The sequence below is a fragment of the Eptesicus fuscus genome, chromosome 10 (assembly GCF_027574615.1).
Source record: "Eptesicus fuscus isolate TK198812 chromosome 10, DD_ASM_mEF_20220401, whole genome shotgun sequence".
Taxonomy (NCBI): domain Eukaryota; kingdom Metazoa; phylum Chordata; class Mammalia; order Chiroptera; family Vespertilionidae; genus Eptesicus; species Eptesicus fuscus.
Window position 1 is genome coordinate 76,301,809 of NC_072482.1, and position 17,634 is coordinate 76,319,442.

Below are 17,634 nucleotides of genomic sequence, written 5' to 3' on the forward strand. Positions count from 1 at the left end.
TTCATAGCAGTACAATTTACAATAGCTAAGTTCTGGAAACAGCCTAAGTGCCCACCAGTAGATAAGTAAATTAAAAAACTGTGGTACATCTATACAATGGAATACTACGCTGCTGTATTAAAGAAGGAACTCTTAACATTTGCACCAGTGCAGATGGAGCTGGAGAGCATTATGCTAAGTGAAATAAGCCAGTTGGAGAAAGATAAATATCACATGATCTCACTCATTTGTGGAATATAATGATCAACATAAACTGATGAACAAAAATAGAACCAGAGAAAAAAATATTTAGAATATAATAGAAGTAATCATGTTATTTGCAGATTTTTTAATATTTTCTACAATTTTTGTGATATTATTCTGTTAGTAAAGTTTTGGTAATATTATTATATTTAAAATCTTTTTTCTTGAAATATTAATGTTTATTGCATGTAACATTATTATATTTAAAATTGGGATTTTTTTGAAATATTAAAAAAAGGAAAATTCTAAAAAAATAATAAAATAAATAAAAGACTCAAAAGACAAAGGAAGAACATTGATGAATTCTGATCATTCTCATGTCACTAAAATGCACTTCACGATTTGCTGCTGTCTCCGTCACTGACTGGTCTGCGGGCTCTCTGCGCTGCTGTATTGCCAAGATGTCTCTTTCTAACAAGCTGACTGGACAAGCTGGACGTGAAGGGCAAGCGGGTCGTCATGAGAGTGGACTTCAGTGTTCCTATGAAGAACTACCAGATAACAAACAATCAGAGAATCAAGGCTGCCATCCCAAGTATAAAATTCTGCTTGGACAATGGAGCCAAGTCAGTTGTTCTTATGAGCCACCTGGGTCAGCCCGATGGTGTCCCCATGCCTGACAGGTACTCTTTGGAGCCAGTTGCTGTAGAACTCAAATCTCTGCTGGGCAAGGATGTTTTGTTCTTGAAGGATTGCATGGGCCCCGAAGTGGAGAAAGCGTGTGCTGCCCCAGCTGCTGGGTCTGTCATCCTGTTGGAGAACCTTTGCTTTCATGTGGAAGAAGAAGGGAAGGGAAAAGATGCTTCGGGGAACAAGGTTAAAGCGGAGCCAGCTGAAGTAGAAGCCTTCCGAGTTCACTTTCCAAGGTAGGGGATGTCTATGTCAATGATGCTTTTGGCACTGCTCACCGAGCCCACAGCTCTATGGTGGGAGTCAATCTGCCACAGAAAGCTGGAGGTTTTTTGATGAAGAAGGAGCTGAACTACTTTGCCAAGGCATTGGAAAGCCCAGAGCGACCCTTCCTGGCCATCCTGGGCGGAGCTAAAGCTGCAGACAAGATCCAGCTGATTAACAATATGCTAGACAAAGTCAATGAGATGATTATCGGTGGTGGAATGGCTTTTACCTTCCTTAAGGTGCTCAACAACATGGAGATTGGCACTTCTCTGTTTGATGAAGAGGGAGCCAAGATTGTCAAAGACCTGATGTCCAAAGCTGAGAAGAATGGTGTGAAGATTACCTTGCCGGTTGACTTTGTCACTGCTGACAAGTTTGATGAGACTGCCAAGCCTGGCCAAGCCACTGTGGCTTCTGGCATACCTGTTGGCTGGATGGGCTTGGACTGTGGTCCTGAGAGCGGCAAGAAGTACTAGGGCTAAGCAGCTTGTGTGGAATGGACCTGTGGGCGTATTTGAATGGGAAGCTTTTGCCCAAGGGACCAAAGCCCTCAGGGACGAGGTGGTGAAAGCTATTTCCAGGGGCTGCATCACCATCATAGGTGGTGGAGACACTGCCACTTGCTGTGCCAAATGGAACACAGAGGATAAAGTCAGCCATGTGAGCACTGGGGGTGGTGCCAGTTTAGAGCCCCTGGAAGGTAAAGTCCTTCCTGGGGTGGATGCTCTCAGCAATGTTTAATATTTTTCCTGCCTTTTGGTTCCTGTGCACATCCCCTTAGTGAACTTAGTGCTTTCCACATCTCTATTTGATATTAGCTAAAATCTTCCCCCAGGTCAAGATTCAGCTAATGGCCAAGAGATGCAGCCCAGGAGCACTTAAACAGTTGCACAGCATCTCAGCTCATCTTTATTGCACCCTGGACTTGCTTCCATTCTTCAGGATCCCATTTGAATTTCTTAGTGACTAAACCATTATGCACTCCATAGTGCATATATTTATATTTTGTCTGTTAAAAAAGTAAGCTGTTAGCTTAATTCTCTTCTTAGAGTAGCTTATTCTGATTAGCTTTGTCATTGTTTTGCTACTTGCTTGAAAATCAGGTGAAATTCCAGTCGTAGGGAGGGAGGGAGACAAAGTTGGTGATCTGTTAAATAAATAAAAGTATTCATTGAAGCTGGGAAAATTTTTTAAAAAAATAAAATGGGCTTCACAATTTACTGGTGTGTAGAAATATAAAGAATTGGAATTTTAGGGCTGGACCCTAGCACTTCCCCCACAGCAGGGGGGAAATGTAAAGTACAAATAGAAGATTGGTTCTTCTTTTTTAGCATTTGAAAATAAGACCTATGTGGGAAGCTCTGGGAAGCCTCTTGTTATTCTGAAGGGCTGTTTTGCATAGATTCATCAGCTGTGGTCGGCAAACTGCGACTCGAGAGCCACATGCGGTTCTTTGGCCCCTTGAGTGTGGCTCTTCCACAAAATACCACGGCCTGGGCGAATCTATTTTGAAGAAGTGGCATTAGAAGAAGTTTAAGTTTAAAAAATTTGGCTCTCAAAAGAAATTTCAATCGTTGTACTATTGATATTTGGCTCTGTTGACTAATGAGTTTGCCGACCACTGGTAGGTGAAGCATGTCAAACTCAAAGGCTAACACTGGCCAAATAAACAAGGTTTAAGTTTATATGGGCTGCAAATAAAACAAAAGCTTCAATTTTCATAGAAATATAGGTTTATTTCGATAGAGACATGCTGAATACAAAGGGCTGAAATAAATGAGTAATCGTTAACATAAAATAATGAACATTTTAATAAAAATTAATATTTTTGAACATTAATTTACCAGACACTGAGTAACTGCACAAACTAATAAGCATAACGCAAATAAACCTATTTTTCTTGTTCTCCGAAAGCGAACTATTTCCTGTTGTGCCCACCAAACAAGTCAGTACTAGTGATGTGGCAATTGGCTGCTGAAATATTCGCTGCTAGTATTAGTGGAGAGAAATGGTGCACCTGCGCGAAAGGCGCGTAAGGGAAATGAATGCAATACGATGATAGTAATCAGTCATTAGCGAACGTTGTAGTTCGTTATTAATAATTATGTATAACAGGATATTGTAAAAGTGAAGTTACGGAATTTTTATTAAAACGTTTCTTCCATACCGTTGTATTGGCTGGGCCGCAAAAGTATTCATTGTGGGCCACATGAGGCCCGCAGGCCACAAGTTTGACATGCTTGGCCTAGGTCCTCCAGGGAAAAAGGGGAGATCAGGCCTATTGCACCCTGACTAGTAAAAAAGAAAACTCCATGTTTAAATCAGCCTGAAGGTTAATAGGAAAAAAGAATCACACAAATACATTCCTTTTCCCGAGGGCTAGGCTACTGTCAGCAGGAGAGATTGAGTTAGCAAAGGCATTTCCCCATTTTTCCTAAAAATTTCAGCATCATGAATTCCACCCATGCATACTGCCCATCCCACTTTAAAGAGAGCATCTAAGTTTGCCAACTATGTAATTTCTCATCACAAATACATAGCATGATAGGGGAAATAGCTGAAATCGGTTTAAATGGTTTAAAATAGCCATTCCATTGTACTGGTGAAGAAGGAAAATGGGAAATGAAAACAGATCAAATAATTATTCTCTACTTGCATTTATAAAGAAGCATGGTGATGACAACTTATGCAGACTTAAGATTTTATGGTTCCACTTTAATATTTTTAAAACACTTGCTCTATATTCCTTCCTGCTAGTGATGGATGCAAAGGGACCCCAAAAGAAAGTCTTTCCAAAGGAATGAGTGACCACACTATATATGTTATGTGTTTGACTTTTATTTGTTGGCCTAAGAATTCATACATAACATAGATATAACAGATTTATTTTATTACTTCTAAATACTTGGTGATCATGTCATCATATATTTTAAAACTTTTAGATTTATTTCTACAAACTTTAGACTAGAGAAATTACTACTTTTCTCTGAGTTACTTTGTAATAAAGATTTTATTGTCCTATAATTCCTTTCTTTTTTGTATGTACCAGTACTGTTCCATTTAAAACCATCCTACCAATTTTCTACCTTCTATCATTGGCTGGGACAGTATTAGAACTTCTATTACAACCTTAATGTTCTATCTCATTATTACTTTTTGCCCCATTACTAGTACTCACAAATAAGATTTTAACACATGCAAAAAACATCTGGTATGCTCCAGACCATGAGGTCCAGGAGAATTGTGCTACCTGAAAAGGACTTGATTCATTTAGCACTGCTCATTTAAAATGTTTTCTTTGGTTGGTCCAGTGCTTGTTTTAAATACTTGAGTGCTCCAGTGTAAGATTTATTATGCCCATTAGTATTGCTTTGTTGAAACTCTAGTATGCATTCTAACAAGTATCTACAATTTATGATGGTAAGTTCAAAGTTGTGTAATTATTGTAGTAATTTCCAACTCATTCACTTGTCATTTTTTATTTCCAGACCTTCCCACAAAAATTTCCAAAATTAAAAAGGCTCTTGTCCAACTTGGTCTTTGTTTAAAAGTTAATACTTTTAGCTTTTAGTGAAGCAAAAGTTTGCCTCAAAATATATCAACCATTATTTTCCTATTTCACATATCTCACCAATTCTTAAAAAAAAACTGGAAAAATGACTAAAACACTCACATTTTGCTAGTTGCTGGAGGTCATTTTTCCAGAATGTAAGCTTTTGGACTAATGTTTTAGAGCCAATAGATTAAAGGGTAGTAAACTTCCTTCTAAGATGCTTTTGAAATCCCAGTTAAGAAGACCATGCCAGATCACACAGAGAAATGAAGCTTAGTCTTCCTGCCTCTGTGATTCATTCAATATAGAGAAAGCCACTGCAGTTAAGATGCATTATTTGAGTAGCACTGCCATACATAGCATCGCATGGGCATTCTGGTCTACCATTGCCCATGGTACCACTCCATTCCTTGACCATTTTACAGCCAGTACTGTGACATAGGCAGTACATATGCCCCATGTGTAGGTCTTTGGGTCCAGTAGATCACTTTGTCTTAGTTTTTCAAAGAGATGTCTCTTCCTAAATAATATAATAGTCTCTTGTTGAATAGAACAAAAAAGTTGTGATCAACTAACAATTGTAATATTACATAGATTATTTTCAAGAAATTATTTGATTCTTGCCATAGAAAATTCTTAGACTTGAAAAAAAAGAGAAACTTTTTTTTATAACACTTGTCTATTGAAAACTTTATAAAGGTGGTCCATTAGGTAATTCTAATATCTATTTACAAACTTTTATCAGTAGAATAAAATATTATTATACATCTCTGTATACACTGAGTGGCCAGATTATTATGATCTCTGAACGCATAATAATCTGGCCACTCAGTGTATATCCTACATAATAAAAGGCTAATATGCAAATTGTCCTCTCTACCAGGAGTTCCACCAGCAGGCAGGCCGGCCAACTGCCCATGTCCCCTCCCTCTGGTCAGGCTGGCTGGACCCCACCCATGCACGAATTCATGCACCGGGCCTCTAATATATATATACTGAGTGGCCAGATTATCATGCGTTCAGAGATCATAATAATCTGGTCAATCAGTGTATAAAATGGCAAAGTTTCCAATTAGAATAGAGGTGGGGATTCAGAGCCCCATCAGCTCAGCTCTTCTTCTGCTGCTCAAGATAGTTGCTGAGGCAACTCCAAGAAGTTTCAGGTTCCGAAAAGCAAAACTTGAAAAATCTTTCTTCAAAGACTTTATTTTCAGTCTTTTGGCTGTGGTGTTATGAGTTAATAGGTATGACACTAATACATTTTCATGCTAATCAATCTCAAGTAGGGGACACAACATCTGCATTTTTCACTCTAGCTCCTGTCTGGATCCAGCCTGCTCACTACTATCCCAAATCCTACTTCCCTCTAGCACTGTTTTTCTCTCTCACCACACCTAACTGCTACCCTTTGCTACTCTTGATAGACATTCAAATATGCTTTTATTTCTAGTCTGAAAGCCATCTAAATGACACATCTGCATGACATCACAAGGCACATCCTAAGTCCAATCAATTATTTACCCTTCAAGTTCTCAGGTTCATCAACTTTCCCTTGATTCTTCCTAGTAATAAATTCAAATGCCATCTAGGGTGGTGGTCTTCTGAAACCTATAATAATAATTTCATAATATCAAAATATCCAAAGCAGACAATGAAGAAAAATTTCCCATAAGGAATAAGTGAGCTTTTAGGCTAGGATTTCTGAAAATATCTGATTTTGGATAAAACATTTTGTGTTTTAACATTCTGGAAAGCAACAAAGTCATGACAAGATTTATTATAACTTTTGTTGAATTCAATGGTATTGAGCAGGCATGCCACATTTTTATGTGTTTTGTCTGCTGTGTATATTCCAGAATAAAAAGACTGTTTATAGATCCAGAATTTGTTTTTCTATGGGCTGCCAAAGTAAAACACCATGTAGGTGCCAATATCATTACTACTTAAGCAAACACTTCCTTTATGAAATGTAGCAGCAAAAGAAAAATATTCTAAAGTCAAATATGGCTTGCCACTGATGGACTTTTCTATGTTAATGCCTTAGAGAATACATAGGTTTAAGTTTTAGATCTATCCTGATTAAGTTATCTTACGTCTCTGAGCTTGAGTAACTTGGAAAATACATAGGTATATAGGCTTATGTATTTGATTTATTCAGAGATTAACTGTACAATGAATTTTCTTGAGTGAGTCTTGCATTTGCATGTTTATATCTGTAATCAACTGTGGTCAATGGCTAGAAAAACAAAACAAAACAATAACTAATCCACTTTGGCCATTCTGCTAGGGCTGAATCTTTTGTTTGGGAGGGAGAGATGAGAAATAAAGAATGGAAGAGGAAAAGTAGAGTGACCTTCTTCAAGGGAGAGTTAAACTCAAACACAGTTAGACAAATTAATTGCTTAATTAGTTGTCACAATTTTAAACTCTTTGGAAATATGTGTCTGTCATCATTCCAACTTGAATGCTCATGCACCCATGACAAGTTAGGATACACTCCTATCAAAGGTTTGTTATTTATCTTTTGAATATATTTTCCTGTGTGTCAGACTCTCTACTCCTCACAAGAGTGATTGTAGATTTATGAGGGGAAGTGTGTCTGGAAAAGGGAGAGGAGTTGTGCTAAGAATATATATAAGGGGTCTAAAGTATTTTAAATGTATTACAGTTATTTAGTTATGTTTTCTACATACCTGAAAGTTTCAGCTTTATGTCTAATAAGATAGGCTAAATATCAGAGAGAAATAAGAGTTGGAGTCCTGAACAGAAATATGGTGCTCTTAGGAAAACCTCTGTGGCCAATGATATGCAATAAGATGATTTATGAACAGCTCTTTCTCTCTAGGCAGAAAAGCTTATGAGGACTGTTGTAGGATTATTTAAAGTACACTTTTTATATCACAAGGCAGCTTTTCAAACGCATATTGTTCATATCATGCAAGCAGAAATATGTGTCCAGTGGCTTCAGCATAGCAATGAAATATGTGCTCTAGAAAGTACTTAGACACCACTAACCCCTGGCCCTGGTGTCAGAAAACCTAATCAATGCACTAATTATTGAGTCAGGTCTCAATAGTGTAGAGAATTCACAAGAAAGAACTAGCTACAAAGAATAGTGCTCATGCCCTAACTGGTTTGGCACAATGGATAGAGCATCAGCCTGTGGACCAAAGGGTCCTGGGTTTGATTCTGGTCAAGGGCATGAATCTCGGTTGCAGGCTCCTCCCTGGCCCAGGCCCTGGTCCGGGTTCCTTTGGGAGGCAACCAATCAATGTGTTTCTCTCACTCTGATGTTTCTCTCTGTCTTTCCCTCTCTCTTCCACTCTCCCTAAAAATCAATGGAAAAATATCCTGGGGTGAGGATTAACAAAACAAAAAAAGAAAAACAAGAATAGTGCTCATAATATCTCAGGTTAAAACCCAAGGAGCCTTCAGCAATTCCTTATATATGGCAACAGATAGTCATGATTATATATTGAACTATTATAATATTTGCATAGGAAATTTAACTTGGAAGTCACCAAAGAATTACTAGGCTCTTTACTGCTTATAAAACACTTGGGTGGGTACCTGGGAATGAATACAAATTAAAAATATGAGTCCATTTCCAAAAGATACCATTTTTTTATTAAAGGGTCAATGGAAAAGATTTTAAGAAGACTATGGTTTTCATAAAATAGGAATTAGAGTTAAAAAAATAAAATAATTGGGGAAACAGAGACTTCCAATGTCTTTATTGCATATTACATATTGCATATGATAATTCTCTTTAAAGAAAGGCTTCTGCCTGAAGTCAGCTCTTTTGATTCTGTCTTCAGTTTGTGGTCCTGCCTGCACAATCTTGCTGCAGCCCTATCTCTGCAGCCCTATCTTAGTCTGTCATGCCCATTCCCCCTTAAGAAGTGATGCTTTGGATAGCCATGTGGTTTTGAATGCTCCAAAGCCAACCACCAGTCCAGCCCAGTTTTACACCCAGGCTTAGGTACTTAATATAGACACGACCAGAAATCTCAACCTCCCTGCTCACAAATATTTGAACAACTGGTTTCATCTCACACATTAGTAGTGTTCAATAACTGGATATTGAGTAAAAGGATGAATGCAATAATATATAAATTGTATTATATTCCTACTCCAGATTTAAACTAACTGCATGTCTTCCTGAGTTTCCTGAATTTCTACAATGGGTTATTTTCTATTTGAGGTTTTTGTTTGTTTGTTTATGAATTCACACACTATAAAATGACTTCTTACCTAATGGAAAAATATAATTATCCATATAAGGGGGGAAATGTTTTGAGCAGTATGGAAACTATACTGTCTAGAGTGCCTGATGACCTTGAAGCCCGATGCTTTACAATTAAGACCACTTTCCATCAGACTTTAACATGAAATGCTCAGACCCTCTGGCTATATCAGATCCTAGGTTTCTTTGTGTTTATATTAGATGTTCTATGGGTACCTGACCTCCAGCTAGCACTATCGAATGATTGGAGTTCAAACTGGTTCATATTTTGAATGTGGGTGGATGGCAAAGGTAGTAGTCTGCTGTGCTGATAAGCTGGCATTTTCTGCTGTATGAATGAGACTATAAACAGAAAAATGAAAAGAAATGGTTTTTGTTTCCTTGCTATGTGACTCAATCCCCTTTTTAATGTCTTTGTATGTTTTAAATTTATCTAAAGCTTATATAGCACATGCCAATAACTCACAGTGGGATTTCCTGGCAGTCTCACTTAGGATAACTATTTAGCTTCTTCAGTATATCAGACAGCAAGTAGTGTCTTTCTTCCCAGGAATTGAATGGTAACAAAGGATTTCTTATACATATAAAACTGAGTTTTATTAAATTTTCTCCATATTCCACATATGTGGTGAGCTTTTTATTTTTATGTTAATTCAAGGTACTTCGGGTAAGATCACACTTTCTTAAATTCATGAAGTTGAAAGTCAACTTATTTCTATGCACATCTTTTAAAAAAAACATTTCTTTAATCCAGCCTTAAAATTTCCCCTTAAAACTTCCAGTCTATCCATTAATGCACAAATAAGGTATATTTCAAGGATGTGTTGCTCTGACAGAATTTTATGGTGAATAACATTGACCACGTACTGTTGAAATGAATATTTTTCCCATTGGTACATTATGTAATAAGCTGCAACCTCAGCGTGAACATCTGTACTGTGGAAACACCATGTGTAGAATTTTGAGGTCAAGTTATGTTAAATGTGTTCTCCAAAGCCATGGTCTCTTTCATAATAAATAGCATACAAATGTCAACCTTATTATGTACCTAACAACTACATATTTATTATTATTTTGACCCTACAATAAAATTCCCTTATGACAATGCCATTATTTTAAGTGTATAATATATCTAGTATGCTGAGGTTCAAAGAGCAGGCTGCCTCTTTTGTTCTCTATTTTTCAATATTTTGTGGACAATCACTTTCTTCATTTTGCTGGTTTTGGGTTAAGTTTGCTCTCCCTTTTCTAGTTCCTTAGGTGTAACATTAGATTATTGATTTGAAATCATTTTTTATTTTTTAATGTAGGCATTTACAGTTATCAGTTCCCCTCTGATCACTGCTTTTGCTGTGTCAGTTAAATTTCAATATGTTGTGGGGTTTTTTTTTCATTCAATTCAAAGTATTTTCTAATTTCCCTTGTGATTTCTTCTTTGACCTATTTGTCGTTTAATTTCCACTCATTTATGAATTTTTCAGATAATCTTTTCTTATCAATATTTAGATTTGTTTTATTTTGTTGTAGTCAGAGAAGATACTTTGTATTGTTTAAATCTTTATAAATTTATTGGGGCATGTTTTCTAACATGGTCTATCATGAAGAATGTTCCATGTGAACTTGAGAAAAATGTATATCATGTTGTTGGGTGGAATGTTCTATAAGTGTCTGTTAAGTTGAATATTGATTTTAGACAAAGGTACAAAAGCAATTTAGTAGAAAGGTAAAAATAATTTCAACAAATAGTGCTGAATAAATTGGCACATAAATCTATATGAAAAAAGAAAACTATTCACTCCTGGCAGAACATACAAAAATTAACTCAAAATGGATCACACAAAAAATTTGTAAAAGTAAAAAACTGGAAATAACCAACATGTTCATCAAAGGTAAATGGATTAACAAATTGTGGTATGTCGATATGAAGGAATACTACTCAGCAATAAAAGGGATTTAATTATTGATACATACAACATTGGCAAATCTCAAAATAATTATGCGGAATGACAGAAGCCAGACAAAGTGAGTACATACTGATTCCACTTGTGTAAAATTCTAGAAAATGTTAATCTATAGTGACAGAAAGGAAATCAGAGGTTCAGTGGTTTCCTGGGTTTGCTTGTGAAAGAGAGGGGAGAGGAAACATGAACAAAAGGCCCAAAGACACTTTTCAGAGTGATAGATATGCTCATTACCTCGATTGTGGCTATGGGTGTATATAATTCCATGTAAAAAATAGTTTGTTGTATGTCAATCAAACCTCAATTAATCTGTTTAAAAAACAATAAAACAAATGAAATTATATCACTTTTTTGGTTAAAATTATTCAGAGCCTCTGTAGCCTCATAAAGAAGCCAGCTCCGTGGCCTACGCTGATTTTGATGACATAGTCCTGAAAGTCTTCCACATATACCATGTGTTCTTAACATGGAGTTCTCCCAAGAAACCCTATATTTTTTTTTTCCCCATCACCATTTATCCCTCCCCCCAAACCCTCTACCACTCCCACTCCCCCCTCCTCTTACAATCACCACACTGTTGTTTGTATCCATGAGTTCTCTTTTCTTTTTCGCCCAGTCTCTCCAGGCGCCATAATTTTTAAATCTTCTCATTGGGTAAACACTGCTTTGTCCTTGGTTTAATGACAGGACCACTCTTACATGTCTGATAGACACCTGCTTGGAAGCAGTTTCAATCACTTTTGCCAAGTTTTCACTCCAGTTAATCAAGGAATTAGGTCTGCCTCTTCTGTAACCCCATAGCACCCTGATCAAACTGTTTGAATTGCACTCTTGATGGGCTGAAATTTCTTGTCTATTTTCAAATCACCTTTCGAATTAGATTATGAGCTTTTGAGGCTATAGAATCTGTTTAATTTCACTTTCTAACAAGCAGGTAGCAGAGTTTGAGAAATATTTGTTAAATAAATGTGTGCTCTCAAACCAATAAGGTAAAAACATATATTTATTGCTTACATTAAAATCATGGTATACAAGAGCCAGCTATTACTATTCTAAATATGTCCTGAAGGTAAAGATTATCCCAGGAATCATCCAAACATCTCTCAGAGAAAGAAGAAACAGGTTTACATCATACTTTCCATCAATAAATTATTCCACAGACTCCATCATCTAGATTTATATCTCTCTCTGAGCCCAGTCAGATCTTGATGTTCATACATCTCAAATATCCCAGTTCTCACATTATTGAAGTTAAGACAAAGCTATTTAATTATAACATTGCCAGTGATTTTAAGTAAAAAAACAAAAACTATAAAACTGTTAATAAGAGAATAAAACTAACTTAAAACCATCTTTTTACTCTAGCAATAATAGTATAATTAAAATTTAATTCATTTTGTCATATTTTCTTTAAGTAATCTTAAAACAACACAATGCTTTAAAAATATTTCTTGCTTCCTGGATTTTCTGCTTTGATTTTATTAAATGCTTGCTCTTTCTTAATTAAAAGGCTGCTGGAGGATAAAGAGGTGGTAATACAATCAGGCTAAACTTTTTCAAATTTCCTTCTTTATTGCTTTCCACCTTAATGAAAACATTCTCACACTAAGCCATGGTGATATAAAGAACAACATAGCATTGCATTTAGCATTTTAGTTAAATCAAGAGAAAATAATTTTGTAGTTCTCTAAGGAATCTGAAAGCAAGATAAGTTTATAATTTTTAATGTTTGGATTTGGCACAGAAACATTTAAGTTCGCTGTTGATTGCCTTATAATTATTTTCACCTATTGAATCCTGGTGAGCAATGCACCTTCTCTTCAATTGAGCTTGAAAGGCCAAATGACTGGTGACTGGAAAAATTTAGAAGGGACAATATTATAAAACCAGCTTCAGAAGAGACTCCTAATCCAATTGATTGTGCCTCAGAGAGTCTGTGAGTTCCTTTTCCATAGCTGAGCAATTCTTGTCTGCTCAGCTTTAAATAACTATGAAATCCAGACCAGTGGAACTATTCCAATCTATGGACAGTGTGATTAATTCAGAGAGCTTGGCATGGTAACAAAGTCAAGTGTTTCTCACTGTGAGAAATCTTCAACTTATTTCATGGATAAGACTGAACAGATCTGGAAGTACATGCTTCTATGGGAATAGCATTAGGGAGTGATGCATGGTAAGGCAGGGGCTAGAAAAACATTATCTCTGCTGGTAGTTTCTCAAAGTTTCACCGAGAGCTTTGAAGAGGTCTTCAGGAATTGTAAACAACCAGTAGGGGATAAACCCTCAAGGTTCATTGTAGCAAGGAGAGGTGACTCATTAATTACACATCAACATTGACCCAATTATTCACTGTACATTGAGCATCTGTTACATGCAGGGTGCTGCTAAAGATACAGAGTGGAGTGAGAAAGTCACAGATTTCTGGTCTGAGAAAATACCCTCAAAGCATGATTCTAGGATCATATATAACAGAGCTGCCTTATGTGTATGCCAATAACCTGGGCACTATCTAAGTTTACTGAATAAAAATTTTGGATAATCTGTCCTGGAAATATGTAGTTTGACCTTCTTCCCAGCAATTTTTATGCATTATAACAAATTAGAACCACTGCTCTTGAACTTTCATTCAATGAAGAAACCAAACAAAGAAGCTACTATGATATATACAGCATAATTTAATTTCTGCAATGGGAGAGTTTGGAACTACTACTTAAATTTTTAAAAGGGAGAAATTATTCCCAGCAATAAGAATCTGAAGATATCTAAGAAAGGGTGCTTGAGAGAGATTTTTTGGAGAATATGTAGTATTTCCACAGTTGGCATTTGGGGGAGTCAGGTTGTAATTTCATTTGTCTTTTGCAGAACTTTGACATTAGTTTTCTTAAAAAATTATAAAATTGTATTATTACATAAAGTATTATTTAAAAGAAGAAATCAAGAAGATGAGCTACTTGGCCAGGGGAAAGAAATGGCTTTGGTGAGTGAAGATGGGTTTTAATTTGAGCGGTTAAATTAGAATATTCAGGCGGTTATTTCTAGCTGGTTACAGGAAATGCAGGTTGGAGTTCTGGACAGAAGTAGAAGCAGGGGGTGTTGACTTGGAAGGGCATTTTTAAAACTTTGAATGTGGTTGAGGAAAAAGATGCAATTAATATTTTAAAAAGCAGGAGGAGCAACAGACATGGACATGTTTAGAATTATAGCAGAAGAACAAAAACATAACCAAGGGAAGAAAGAGCGTTGGGAGAATTCAGGTAATCAGTATTATGACCAGCTCTGATATTAATTCCCAATTAGAATCACATTAGAACCCACTGGTGTGTGGTCATGTTTGAAGACCACCAACTACAGAGAAGTTGAGAAGGATGGAGATAAAGGAAAGGGCTTGAGCCCTAACAGGTTTTGGCCCGCTGACTGAAGGGTCCTGGGTTCAATTCTGTTCAAGGGCACGTATTTTGGCTGCAGGTTCCCAGACCCTGGTCAGGGTGCATGCAGGAGGCAACCAACCGATGTGTCTCTCTCACATTGATGTTTCTCTCTGGCTCTCCCTCTTCCTTCCACTCTCACTAAAAATCAGTGGAAAAATATCCTCGGGTGAGGATTAACAAAACAAACAAACAACAACAACAAAAAAAGAAAAAAGAAAAAAAGGAAAGGCCTCGAAATTTGGTAATTAGAAGATAACTGGTGATTTTTGAGAGAACAGCTTCAATTTAATATTTGGGGTTGGAAGCCAAATAGCAAAGAAGTTAAAGAATGAAAGTTAGTGAAGAAGAAACTCTGGTTAAACCACACTGTTTAAAAAAAATTTTATAACTAAACTAAACCAATTTTTTAGACTTCTTCAAAATTACTTTTAGAGAAAATAGATATATTTTTTAAAAAGCATTAAAAAATAAGACAAGACCATGATCTACTTAATTTTGTGACCCTAATTATTACAGGGGGCAGGGCATGGATGCACAAGGAACTTGGGATAACATGTCAAATTTGTGGAATGCCTTTGGATGAAAACGGTTTTAAAATGCCCCATGGTAATTCCCACTTTCTTCCTTATTTCCATTTTCTTGCTTTATTGTCTTGTTGCTCTCTAACACAGTAAAGAAAAATGATCTAGCAAACTGGAGAAACTAAGACTGAGAAGTAATTTAATTAGAAATATTTCCTACCACTAATTTTGTCCTTGATTGGATCATAGATCTTTGTTTTTCCAGGGAAATGTTCCTTTTGATGAGAAAAAGATAATGACATTAAAATTTAACTTTATTTTCTGGTAAGTATATGTATAAACTGTATATTTGAATTTTGTGTCCAAGCATATTTTGGTATACTAGGGTTATATCTACATTTTTTTCTTATTTTGTTTTGTCCTTTTATGTTTAGATTTAAGACCCAAATAAGTCATTAAAATAACGATTCTTTAAGTGAAAATATCCTTGATGTTACCTGTGGAAACTTTACTACTGTTGAAACTTCTAGTATTTAATGACCATACATTCTGAATTTACTTTAAACTGCTTCCTTTCTCCTGGTTTGCCCAGATAATTTTCTTTTCTTACTTTGCCTTTTTTATTATTTCCTTTCCCCCCCCCTTCCTCTTCCTCTTCCCCTCTTCCTCCACCTTCTTCTTTTCTTCTGTCTTCTACTCAAATACCACACTTAAATTGCTCAGTCTCAACTCTTACTTCTGTTGTGGCATTCAGTAATGAGTATTTGAAGTAGAGGAGACACATAATACACCTTTTTGTTTTTAGATTTTTTTTGTTGTTGTTAATACTCACCCAAGAATACTTTTTCATTGATTTTTGGAGAGAGTGGAAGTGAGAGGGAGAGACAGAGAGAGAGAAACATTGATGTGAGAGAGACACATGGATTTGTTGCCTCCACACATGCCCCGACCAGGATGGGGAATTGAGCCTGCAACTGAGGTACATGCCCTTGACTGGAATCAAACCCAGGACCCTTAAGTCCATGGGCCAATGCTCTATCCACTGAGCAGCACTGGCTAGGGCTACAATTTTTTTTTTAATTTGAGGAAACTCCATACCATTTTCCTTAATGATTATACCATTTATATTTCCACAAATTGTATACAGAATTCCAACTTCTCCAGATCCTCTTCAACACTTGTTATTATTATTATCCTATATAATAAAAGCCTAATATGCTAAGTGTCCAGTTGTCAGGTCGGCTGTTCAACCAATAAAAGCATAATATGCTAATGATATGCTAAGGCCGCTCAACAGTTCACTATGATGTACACTGACCACCAGGGGGCAGACACGCTGACGAGTAGGTTAGCTTGCTGTTGGGGTCCAGCTGATCGGGACTGAGCGAGACAGGCCAGACACGCTTTGGAGCCCTCCCATGGTTCCTCCTCAGCTGGCCAATCTACTGCATCCCACCTCTGCCCTGATTGTGCACCGGTAGGGTCCCTTGGCCTGGCCTGCACCCTGTCGCAATCCAGGACCCCTTGGGAGATGTCGGAGAGCCAGTTTCGGACAAATCTCGCAGGCCAGGCTGAGGGACTCCACTGGTGTACAAATTCGTGCACCAGGCCTCTAGTTATTTATAATAGCCATCCTAACAAGTGTGAGTGATATCTCAGTGTGGTTTTGATTTGCATTTAACTAATGATTAGTGATGTCAAGCATCTTTTCATATACCTATTGGCTATTTGTATGTTTTCTTTGGAGAAATGCCTATTCAAGTATTGTGCCCATTTTTTTAAATTGGGTTATTTGTCAAACAATTCAAAATAGAGCTACTGTATGATCCAGGAATTATGCTTCTGGATATGTATCCAAGGGAACTGAAAACAGGATCTCAGAGAGATATGTTCAATCCTGTATTCATTGCAGCAGTATTTATAATAGCCAAGATATGGAAATAACCTAAGGGTCCATTAATTAATGAATGGATAAAGAAAATGTAGCATATATTTACAATGGAATATTATTTAGCCCTACAAAAGAAGCAAATCCTGACATGTATGTCAACATAGATCAACTTGAGGGTCAATATTCTAAGTGAAGTAAGCCAGTGAAAAAAGGACATATACAGCATGATTCCATTAAATGAGGCATCTAAAATAGTCAAACTCATGGAAACAGAGAGTAAAATGGTTGCCAGGGGCAGAGGGTGGGGCATAGGAAGGTGTTCAACAGGAATAAAGTTTCAGTTAAACAAAATAAACACATTTAGAGATGTTCTGTAAAGCACTGTGCTTATCTATAATAATAAAAGCATAATATGCTAATTAGATCGGACAGCAGAACGACCTTCTGGATGTCCTTCCTTCCGGACAACCTTCTGGATGAAGCCGTGGCTGTGAGGGCCGAGCCCCTTGCACAAATTTCGTGCATCAGACCTCTAGTAATTAATAATACTGTATTATGCACTTAAAAATTGGTTTAAAAGGGCAGATTTCTTATTAAGTGTTCTTACCACAATATAACAATAAGAAAAATAGCATCAACAGAAAATAAGAAAAAATCAACATAATCTTATCCAAAACTATATTTTAACTACCATTTTATTCTAAACTCATTAAAAATTTGTTATAGAAATAAAAATATCTATTTCCAGACAATCTTTTAGCCTTTATAGCTACCCAGTAGAGACAGGACTAGGCACATAATCTAATTTGATAGTCTCTCTTTTTCACTCCCTCTTCCCCCCAATGTAGGTAAGAAATCACTTATCCTTGGAATGGGAACTAGCCAAAGTATGAG

At 36.6% G+C, this 17,634-nt stretch overlaps 1 pseudogene; it reads left to right on the forward strand.

Annotated features, from left to right (window-relative positions):
• Positions 1 to 599: 599 nt before the first annotated feature.
• Positions 600 to 2,001, forward strand: LOC103305536 (phosphoglycerate kinase 1-like; annotated as a pseudogene).
• The last annotated feature ends 15,633 nt before the right edge of the window (positions 2,002 to 17,634 follow it).